Source organism: Mobula birostris, chromosome X (genome assembly GCF_030028105.1).
Source record: "Mobula birostris isolate sMobBir1 chromosome X, sMobBir1.hap1, whole genome shotgun sequence".
NCBI classification, from domain to species: Eukaryota; Metazoa; Chordata; class Chondrichthyes; order Myliobatiformes; family Myliobatidae; genus Mobula; species Mobula birostris.
In genome coordinates, this window is record NC_092402.1 from 64,974,239 (window position 1) to 64,985,318 (window position 11,080).

Here is an 11,080-nt window from a genome sequence, read left to right on the forward strand (position 1 = left end):
ATAGTTACTCTGTGGGCAGAGACACCAGCAAGGTAACTGTATTAGGTTCATAGGCAACAGTTCACACTCCATGCCATGACAAAAGATTGTCAAAATAATCTGACAACAAGTCTTTCGGTCCCTTCAACCGATCTACAGGAGGGTTTGGGCTGGTCTCTATTTAAAAGGCTGCAAGGACCTCACACAAGTAGCACCCCGTCGCAGACTGCCCTTTAGATTGCTGGCCCAATCACTGAAATGCACAGTTCACTTGTGTCCACTCCCCATACAGACAGGGGTGGCAGCCTTCAGACACTCGGCAGCTTATTTCCCTTTCAAGTCTCCAATGCCATTAGGTTGGGGAACTTGATTTGTCTGCCATAACTTGAATTTCCTCCTATTTATTTTCCCAATATCTTTCTATTCTGATCAATATAACTAATTTTCTACCTCCCAGAACCAGCCTTCGTTACAAAATAACATTACCATTATACTTTAACAAGCTGTTCATGGCTGGCAGACACACTATCTTGGTCCTCTGCATTTGCATTCCCATTCTTTTTCATCTGGAGGTCTGCTTCCATTGGGAGTGGTCAGATATGAAGCGTCAGGGCTGGTGTTCATCACTTGAATTCTCTGTAATGACGATGTTACTGGATAGATTTGAACCCTTGTTCTGTCTTTGAGGGCAACAAGAATGTGAGTCATATTATTTAACCTGAGTCCAGTGCTTCCACTGGCTGTGTCACCAGGTGTCATTTGTCAAAAGCACCATCTGTAGCCTTATCCACCTGGGAGCAAACCCTATCTTTTCAAGCAGCTCTCTTATCGTGACTGAGCACCTGGCTGTGGGAGGACTATCTTCTCTTCCTCTGCCTCTCTCTGATAAGCAATATGTTGCTGCTGTTTTGCTTGGTCCCTCAAAGTGTTAACCTGGTTACAATGGTCCTTTACAGGTCCATATAATCTTACTAATTCGGCTCCAGTAATTTCTTTCTCTACATCTCAATTGCTGTCATCTTATATTCTTCTGCTACTTTCTTTGCACCACGATCTGCACATTCATTCTCCTTCAGCACTTGTTTCTCACTTTCCTAGTGTGTCTTCACTTTAATTGCTGCTGACTCTGCAGGCAGCTGCACTACTTTTAACAGTTCTTCACTCTATTGGGCCCTTACCTTTGGGACCTCCTGACATGATTCATGCACATCCTCCTATCTCCCGTCCCTGCTTGGGGTTGCTGTCTCTCTCTGGGCCATGTTCTCTGCTCTGGGGATCGCAGATGTTCGCTGTTCTTGTCTTGTCCATGATATTGCTCCTTTTGCAGAGTCTATGATAACACCTGTCTTACTCAGTGTGTCTATCCCCAGGATAGTACCCTCGTTGTTTGGACACACCAAAAATCCGCAGGAAGCTGAATCCCTCAATCTCAAGTACCCGAGGCTCACTTCTTGCTTCTATTAATCGAGGCATTGAGTTCAAAAGTCAGCTTTATAAAACTCCAGTTAGAGTATTGCATATAGTTCTAGTCACATCGTTATAGGAAGGATGTCGAGACTTTGAGAGGGAGCAGAAGAGGCTTACTAGGATATTGCCTGGATTAGAGGGCATGTAGTTATAAAGAGAGATTGGACAAACTTGGGTTTTTTCAGCAGCAAAGGCTGAGGGGAAATCTGATAAAGGTTTATAAGGTTATGAGAGGCATAGAGTAGACAGACTATCTTCATCCAGGGGTTGAAATGTCTAATACCAGAGGGCATGCATTTAAGGTGAGAGGGGATAATTTCAAAGGAGATGTGATGGACAATTTTTTTTTACACAGGGAGTGGTGGGTGCCTGGAATGTGTTGCCTGGGGTGGTGGTAGAGGCAGATACATTACGGACTTTTAAGAGATGTTTTGATACGTGCATGAATGTAAGGAAAATGGAAGGATATGGACATTGTGTCAGCAGAAGAGACTAGTTTAGTTGGCCATTTAATTAGCTTGGTACAACTTTGAAGGGCCTATTCCTGTGCTGCACTGTTTGTTCTACGTTCTGGAATTTATGCGGCCCGTGAGACATCTGATGCTGCCAATGAATTGCTTTTGAAATGGAGGCATAGTCACCAGCCCTGCTTACAAGGTTGGAGGTGAATCACTCAGTAATGCACATTTTCATGGTGCTAATTAATAACAAATATTTCTTTTGAGAACTCTTTGCTTTTCAATTAGTGAAGCAGGTCCAAGCAGACTATGTGTGTTATGATACTCACCCAACCGTGTCAACTTCCAGGGTTCTGTGCTCAGTCATCAGCTCCAGTTTGGATTCCCGTCAAGCGTCGGTTTAGAACTCTGTCCTTGTTTCAGTCTCATATCGTGCCTCGACTCTAGTCTCTTTATCATCCTCGCCTAGCTGGCTCGTTACAGTACAACTGAGCCTAACATGGACCCAGTGGGGTATTGGAGCCTCTTGTCAGTTGTGGCCAGCCGCAGCGAGAAAAGTCGCGGAGTACACAATCTCCAGGGCGCCATGCGCCAACTGTCACAAGGAGGAAGCCAGAGTTGCTCGGGGGAGGCTGTTGGTCCCTCTGCAGAGTCAGACCATCTTCCAACCCCAGAGAGATTCAGCAGTGACCCGGGTTCTTGCCATGGATTCCTCACTCAGTGTTCATAGGTGTTCCAACTCCAGCCATCCCAGTTCCCTATGCAGCATGGTAATGTGGCCTTCATGATCTCTCTCCTGACTGGGAAGGCTCTGGCCTGGGCCACCGCGCATTGGGAGTGGAGGTTGGAGATTTGCTCTGATTCAGAAGAATTCATGAACGCCATGAAGTGGGTGTTCCATCATCCCACCGGAGCCTACAGGGCCTCGGACGGTTTGATGAAGGTGCGTCAGGGTGACTCCACTATTGAGTTTCGGACTTTGGCCAAGGCTTGTGGCTTTTACCACTCTGTACCGCCATGAATTAAAGGATGCCCTTGCCTTGGGAAAGCCGTAGAGAACTTAGAGGCTCTGATTTATCAGTCCATCCACCTCTATAATCGCCTGGTGGAGCGAAAGTGTGATTATCTCCAGAGGTCGAAGAGGGCTAGCCTAAACCCTGCCGCATTGCATCACAGTTCCACTTCCCGGCCTCAGATAACAGCCAGCCTGTCTACTGCACAAAATCCTGTCAAGCCCATGCAAATCGGCTGCACCTGACTTCCACCAGGCCATCAGACTGATTAACTCACGCTGATTTGAGTATACTCTATATTACATTGACTGTTCTATTTATTATAAATTACTATGGTTGCACATTGCACATTTAGACGGAGATGTAACGTAAAGATTTTTACTCCTCATGTATGTGAAGGATGTAAGAAACAAAGTCAATTCAAATTCGAATTCTCTCCGCCGATGAGGGGTCCCAGCCTCAGAGTCGAGGTTGCTGCTATTACTGTGGGGAAGCAGGTCACTTGTGGGCCGAACGTCCGTAGCTGCAGCTGTCAAAGGACTGTGACGGTAGCAGTTGCTACTTCCATCCCTACAGATTCCGATGTCAAGCTGAAGATGGAGACCTCCTAGGGAAAGAACCAGTGAGCGATGAATGCCTTTGTGGACTGGAGCAGCTGGCAACTTCCTGGACTTGGGAACAGCCCGTCAGTTCAACATACCTCTGCTGGAGTTGAGCCTGCACATGACTGTAACTGCCCTGGATGGTCGGTTTTGCGAATGAAGAATTTTGAAGAATTAAAGAATTTATTTATTTAAATCTTACATCCGTCCCACAACGTGAGGAAGTAAAAATCTTTGCGTTATGACTCCGTTGCAATGTGCAGACATGTGAATTTATAAGTCTAATAGCTTGTAGAAAGAAGCTGTGCCATAGCCTGTTGGTCCTGGCTTTAATGCTGCGGTAGCATTTGCCAGACAGAAGCAGCTGAAACAGTTTATGGTGGGGGTGACTGGTGTCCCCGGTGATCTTCCAGGCCTCCTTTATGTACCTGCTGCTGTAAATGTCCTCAATGGAGGGGAGTTCAAGGATATTTGCTTTCATATCATAGACTCTCCTCACATACCCCTGTTCCTCGAGCACCCTTAGCTGTCCATGCGCAACCCTTCTGTGAACTAAGAAGTTGGGAGAACCCTGTATGGACAAGTCTTTGCAAGAGAGATGTTTTTGGTTTGGTGTTCCAACCCCAGACTCTCCCGAGACCAACGGCCGATGAAGAGGCAGACTTTTGCTTGGGGTAACCAGAAGCACTTGGGAGACCCAGTCCTGCCTCCAAGGGCAGACAAGCCGCCTCCAGTCAATAGGACTCTGCTAGTCCTGATCCTGTCTAGTTGGGAGTGGGCTGGAATGGGAAAGAGGGTCTCTGGTTCAGAAGCAAGCCAAGAAGCCTGCCAAGAAGGTGCCCAAGAATTCTAGAGCCCTAGCAGCCAAACCTAAGGAAACTTGTTGCCAAGTGCCGTCTAAGGGAAAGGCTCCAAAATGCAGACCCTTGAAGCCTAGTCCCAGGAGGACAAAGACTATTTATAGCTCCTTGGTGCTGTCATCTAAAGACATGGATGAAGATTTAAACTCTGATTTGGTCAAGTCTCTGGAGTCAGGTTTGGACTCTGAGTCAACAAAGGACTCTGGTGAACCTATAGAGGAGACTCAGATCTGGCAAATTACCCCTGCTACTTAAGGAGCCTCTGGAGTCGTCGGTGGCAAAATTTTTGGGGATAGTTGCAACACCCAAGCTGATCAATATACCTTCCATCGACAAGGATTTGGAAGAGGTCTTCAGCAAGGGAAAGCCCCACACCAACCCTATGATTGTGCAATAGATCTACTGTCTAGTACTTGTCCTCCCCGGGATTGATTGTACGCACTCTCAGGGCCCGACAGAAGCATAATGGAGTGGTACATGAAAGAGGCTCTTGCTGTGGGATTCATTCATCCCTTCACTTCACCAGCAGATGCAGGCTTCTTCTTCGTACAGAAAAGGATGGGAGCCTATGGCAATGATTATGGAGGACTGAATCGCATAATGGCCAAGAATCGTTATCCCTTTCCGCTCATGAACACCGCCTTCGAGATTCTCCAAGGATGAGAATATTCTTGAAGCTACACTTGCGGAGTACGTACAATCTTGTCCACATAAAGAAGGGTGCTGAGTGAAAGACTGCATTCAATGCACCGACAGGGCACTATGAGTACCCAAAGGTCATGCCCTTTGGCCTTGCCAACATGCCAGCAGTTTTCTAGGCTTTCATAAATGATGTGCTCTGGGATAGTCTCCATAAGTGTGCCTTTGTCTACTTGGATGACAACCTAATATCATCTAAGTCTATGGAAGAGCACATTGCTCGCATCAGAGATATCTTAAAGAGGCTTGTAGATCATGGACTTTATGTCAAGCTGGAAAAATCTGAATTTCCCATAACCACAGTTTCATTTTTGGGTTTTATCATCTCTAATGGCAAACTCAAGATGGACCCTACTAAGACACAGGAAGTCAAAGATTGGCCACAACCATCCAGTGTGAAACAGGTCCAATAATTCCTGGGATTTGCTCATTTTTACTAAAAGTTCATCAGGAACTTCAGCTCTCCGGTGGCTCCACTGACAGTACTAATTACAACATCCATGGGCCCCTTTGTTTGGACTGCTGAAGTCGAGGCTACTTTTGCAGAACTCAAACAACGGTTTATGACAGCTCCTATTTTGATCTCGCCTACCCCAGACCTTCCTTTCATCATGAAGGTGGATGCCTCGAATATCAGAGTGGGTGCAGTGTTGTCTCAATGGACACCTTTGGACAATAAACTGCACCTGTGTTCATTCTTCTCCAGGTGGCTATCCCTGGCAGAGGTGAACTATGACATCAGAAATAGAGAGCTGCTCACGGTCAAGTAGGCAGTGAAGGAATGGCGACACTGGCTTGAGGAACCAAGAACTCTTTTATTGTAAGGACAGCCCACAAAAACTTGGCTTACATTCAGGAGGCCAAAAGACTGAATTCCAGACAGGCCAGGTAGTCTCTCTTCTTTAACTGGTTCAATTTTGTTCTGACCTATTGACCAGGGGTCAAAGACCAGATGCCTTGTCTCCTCAGTTCGGTGAACTTGAAAGAGAGGAGCAGCCAGCCACCATCTTGCCCCAAGCCGAGGTGATATCGCCCATTCGTTGCGGAATTGATAAACTTATTCCCAAGGCCCAGGCACAAGGGGAGGTTCCCAAGAACAGACTTAGGGACATGCATCTAGAATGACCATTCATCCAGGGGTTGCCAGAACCCTCGAGTTCATTAAGAGAAGATACTGGTAGCCTGGAATGGCGAGAGAGGTCCAACAGTACATGCCGGCATGCGAGGTGTGCACCCGGAACAGGGAGCCCCGCACCTAACCTCAGGGGCTCCTTCACCCTCTACCTATCCTGGAAAGACCATGGGCACACATCTCCACGGTCTTTGTCACAGGCCTTCCAACTTCCAACTTCCAGGGGGAAAACCATCATCATACTGATTGTGGATCACTTTTGATGAAGTGACTCAGCCTGAATCATCAACTATACTCTTTTCCATAGATGCTGCCTGGCCTGCTGAGTTCCTCCAGCATTTTGTGTGTGTTGCTTGGATTTCCAGCATCTGCAGATGTTCTCTTGTTTGTGACTTTTGAGGAATTATGAATTATGACTTACTACCCTCCAGGGTAGTAATCTCGGGATTGCTACCGGTGCCACATGCTAGCGAGGGCAAGAATACTAGGATCAGGCAGATGAATGCATGGCTGACAGACTGGTGTAGGGGGGCAGGGCTTCAGATTCTTGGATAATTGGGATCTCTTCTGGGGGAAGTATGACCTGTTCAAAAAGGACAGGTTACACCTGAATCCAAAGGGGACCAATATCCTGGTGGGAAGGTTTAATAGAGCTCTTAGGGAGGGTTTAAACTAATTTGGCATGGGGATGGGAACCAGAATGATAGAGTGGAGGAGGGGGAAAACAGAAATAAATCTAAGATAGTGAGCAGTAAAGGTGTCAGGAAGGACAGGCAGGTGATGGGGCAAACTTGCAGCCATTGGGATGAGTTACAGTGCAATAAAGTTGCAGTGAAATCAAAGTGAAAAGTACCAAATACTGGACTTAAGGTGTTATACTTAAATGCACGCAGCATAAGGAATAAGGTGGATGATCTTGTCGTACAGCTACAGATTGGCAGGTATGATATTGTGGCCATCACTGGGACGTGGCTAAAGGATGCATGTCTCTGGATACACGGTGTATCGGAAGGATAGGAAGGTAGGCAGAGGGGGAGGCATGGCTTTATTGGTAAGAAATGATATTAAATCATCAGAAAGAGGTGATATAGGATCGGAAGGTGCAGAATCTTTATGGGTTGAGCTAAGAAATAGCAGGGGTAAAAGGACCCTGATGGCAGTTATTTATAGGCCTCCAAACAGCTGCAGTGCTGTGGACTACAAATTACAACAGGAAATAGAAAAGGCTTGTCAGAAGGGCAGTGTTATGATAATTGTGGGGTATTTTAACATGCGAGTGGATTGGAAAAATCAGGTCGGCACTGGATCTCAAGAGAGAGAATTTGAAGAATGTCTGCGAGATGGCTTTTTAGAACAGCTTGCTGTTAAGCCCACTAGGGGATCGGCTGTACTGGATTGGGTATTGTGTAATGAACCGGAGGTGATTAGAGAGATTGAAGTGAAGGAACCCTTCGGAGGCAGTGATCATAACATGATTGAGTTCACTGTGAAATTCGAGAAAGAGAAGCCGAAATCCGATGTGTCGGTATTTCAGTGGAGTAAAGGAAATTACAGTGGCATGAGAGGAACTGGCCAAAGTTGACTGGAAAGGGACACTAGCGGGAAGGACGGCAGAGCAGCAGTGGCTGGAGTTTATGTGAGAAGTGAGGAAGGTGCAAGACAGGTATATTCCAAAAAAGAAGAAATTTTTGAATGGAAAAAAGATGCAACCGTGGCTGACAGGAGAAGTCAAAGCTAAAGTTAAAGCAAAGGAGAGGGCATACAAGGAAGCAAAAATTAGTGGGAAGACAGAGGATTGAGAAGTTTTTAAAAGCTTACAAAAGGAAACTAAGAAGGTCATTAAGAGGGAAAAGATGAACTATGAAAGGAAGCTAGCAAATAATATCAAAGAGGATACTAAAAGCTTTTTCAAGTATATAAAGAGTAAAAGACAGGTGAGAGTAGATATAGGACCGATAGAAAATGATACTGGAGAAATTGTAATGCGAGATGAGGAGATGGCGGAGGAACTGAACGAGTATTTCGCATCAGTCTTTACTGAGGAAGACATCAGCAGTATACCGGACACTCAAGGGTGTCAGGGAAGAGAAGTGTGCGCAGTCACAATTACGACAGAGAAAGTACTCAGGAAGCTGAATAGGCTAAAGGTAGATAAATCTCCTGGACCAGATAGAATGCACCCTCGTGTTCTGAAGGAAGTAGCTGTGGAGATTGCGGAGGCATTAGCAACGATCTTTCAATTCAAAAGTCAATAGATTCTGGCATGGTTCCGGAGGACTGGAAGATTGCAAATGTCACTCCGCTATTTAAGAAGGGGGCAAGGAAGCAAAAAGGAAATTATAGACCTGTTAGCTTGACGTCGGTGGTTGGGAAGTTGTTGGAGTCGATTGTCAAGGATGAGGTTACAGAGTACCTGGAGGCATATGACAAGATAGGCAGAACTCAGCATGGTTTCCTTAAAGGAAAATCCTGCCTGACAAACCTATTGCAATTTTTTGAGGAAATTACAAGTAGGCTAGACAAGGGAGATGCAGTGGATGTTGTATATTTGGATTTTCAGAAGGCCTTTGACAAGGTGCCACACATGAGGCTGCTTAACAAGATAAGAGCCCATGGAATTACGGGAAGTTACATACGTGGATAGAGCATTGGCTGATTGGCAGGAAACAGAGAGTGGGAATAAAGGGAACCTATTCTGGTTGGCTGCCGGTTACCAGTGGTGTTCCACAGGGGTCCGTATTGGGGCCGCTTCTTTTTACGTTGAACATCAACGATTTGGATTATGGAATAGATGGCTTTGTGGCTAAGTTTGCTGATGATACAAAGATAGGTGGAGGGGCCGGTAGTGCTGAGGAAACAGAGAGTCTGCAGAGAGACTTGATAGATCGGGAGGATGGGCAAAGGAGTGGCAAATGAATTACAATGTTGGAAAGTGTATGGTTATGCACTTTGGCAGAAGAAATAAACAGGCAGACTATTATTTAAATGGGGAGAGAATTCAAAGTTCTGAGATACAACAGGACTTGGGAGTCCTCGTGCAGGATACCCTTAAGGTTAACCTCCAGGTTGAGTCGGTGGTGAAGAAGGCGAATGCAATGTTGGCATTCATTTCTAGAGGAACAGAGTATAGGAGCAGGGATGTGGTGTTGAGGCTCTATAAGGCACTGGTGAGACCTCACTTGGAGTACTGTGGGCAGTTTTGGTCTCCTTATTTAAGAAAGGATGTGCTGATGTTGGAGAGGGTACAGAGAAGATTCACTAGAATAATTCTGGGAATGAGAGGGTTAACATATGAGGAACGTTTGTCCGCTCTTGGACTGTATTCCTTGGAGTTTAGAAGAATGAGGGGAGACCTCATAGAAACATTTCGAATGCTGAAAGACATGGACAGAGCGGATGTGGCAAAGTTGTTTCCCGTGATGGGGGAGTCTAGTACGAGAGGGCATGACTTAAGGATTGAAGGACGCCCATTCAGAACAGAAATGCGAAGAAATTTTTTTAGTCAGAGGGTGGTCAATCTATGGAATTTGTTGCCACAGGTGGCGGTGGAAGCCAAGTCATTGGGTGTATTTACGGCAGAGATTTATAGGTACCTGAGTGGCCGGGGCATCAAGGGTTATGGTGAGAGGGCGGGGAGGTGGGACTAAATGGGAGAATGGATCAGCTCATGATAAAATGGCGGAGCAGACTCGATGGGTTGAATAGCCGACTTCTGTTCCTTTGTCTTATGGTCTTATGTATTCCAAGATCCCTCCGTTCTACCACATTCTTCAGTACCCTACCACTCTCCATGTAATACCTACCCTGGCTGATCCTCCCAAAGTTCAACACCTCACACTTGCCTGCAATAAATTTCATTTGCCATTTTTCAGCCCATTTCACCAACTGGTCCAGATCCCACTGCATGTTTTGGTAATCTTTCTCGCAGTCCACTACATCCCCAGTGTTGGTGTCATCTGCAAATTTGCTGATCCAGTTTATCACATTATTATCCAGATTATTAATATCAATGACAAACAATAACTGACAAAGCACTGATGCGTGTAGTATACCATTAGTTACAGAGAGGCAATCATCTACAACCACTCTCTGACTTCATCTGCGAAGCCAATGTTTAAACCAATTTATGACCTCATCTTGAATGCCGAGCAACTGAAACTTCTTGACTAACCTCCCATGCGGGACCTTGTCAAAGGCCTTGCTGAAGTCCATGTAGACAACATCCACTGTCTTGCCTTCATCAACTTTCCTGGTAACTTCCGCAAAATCTCTATAACATTGGGTAGACACAACTGACCATGCACAGAGACATGACTATCCCTGATCAGTCCTTGTCTATCTAAATACTCATATATCCTGTCCCTTAACTTTCAATAACCTTCCAATAACTTTCCCACTACTGATGTCAGTCTCACCAGCCTGTAATTTTCTGGCTTACCCTTTGAGCCTTCCTTAACCAGTGGAACAACATTTGCTATCAACCAATCCTCTGGCACCTCACCCCTGGCTCAGAATCATTTAAATCCCTGCTAGGGCCTCCGCAATTTCTGCACTAGCCTCCCACGGGGTCCGAGGGAACACCTCGTCAGGCCCTGGGGATTTACTCATCCTGATTTGCCTCAAAAGAGCAAACACCTCCTTCTTTATAATCTGTATAGGGTCCATGACCTCGCTGCTGCAGACTCTGTGACTGTCTCCTGAGTAAATACAGATACAAAAAGATACAATTTAAGATCTCCCCCATCGCTTTTGCTCCACACATAGATTACCATTCTGATCTTCTCGAGGGCCAATTTTGTCCCTTGCTGTCCTTTTGCTTTTAATATATCTGTGGAGGCAACTAAATGCCTTCTTTTAACCATCCTGATTC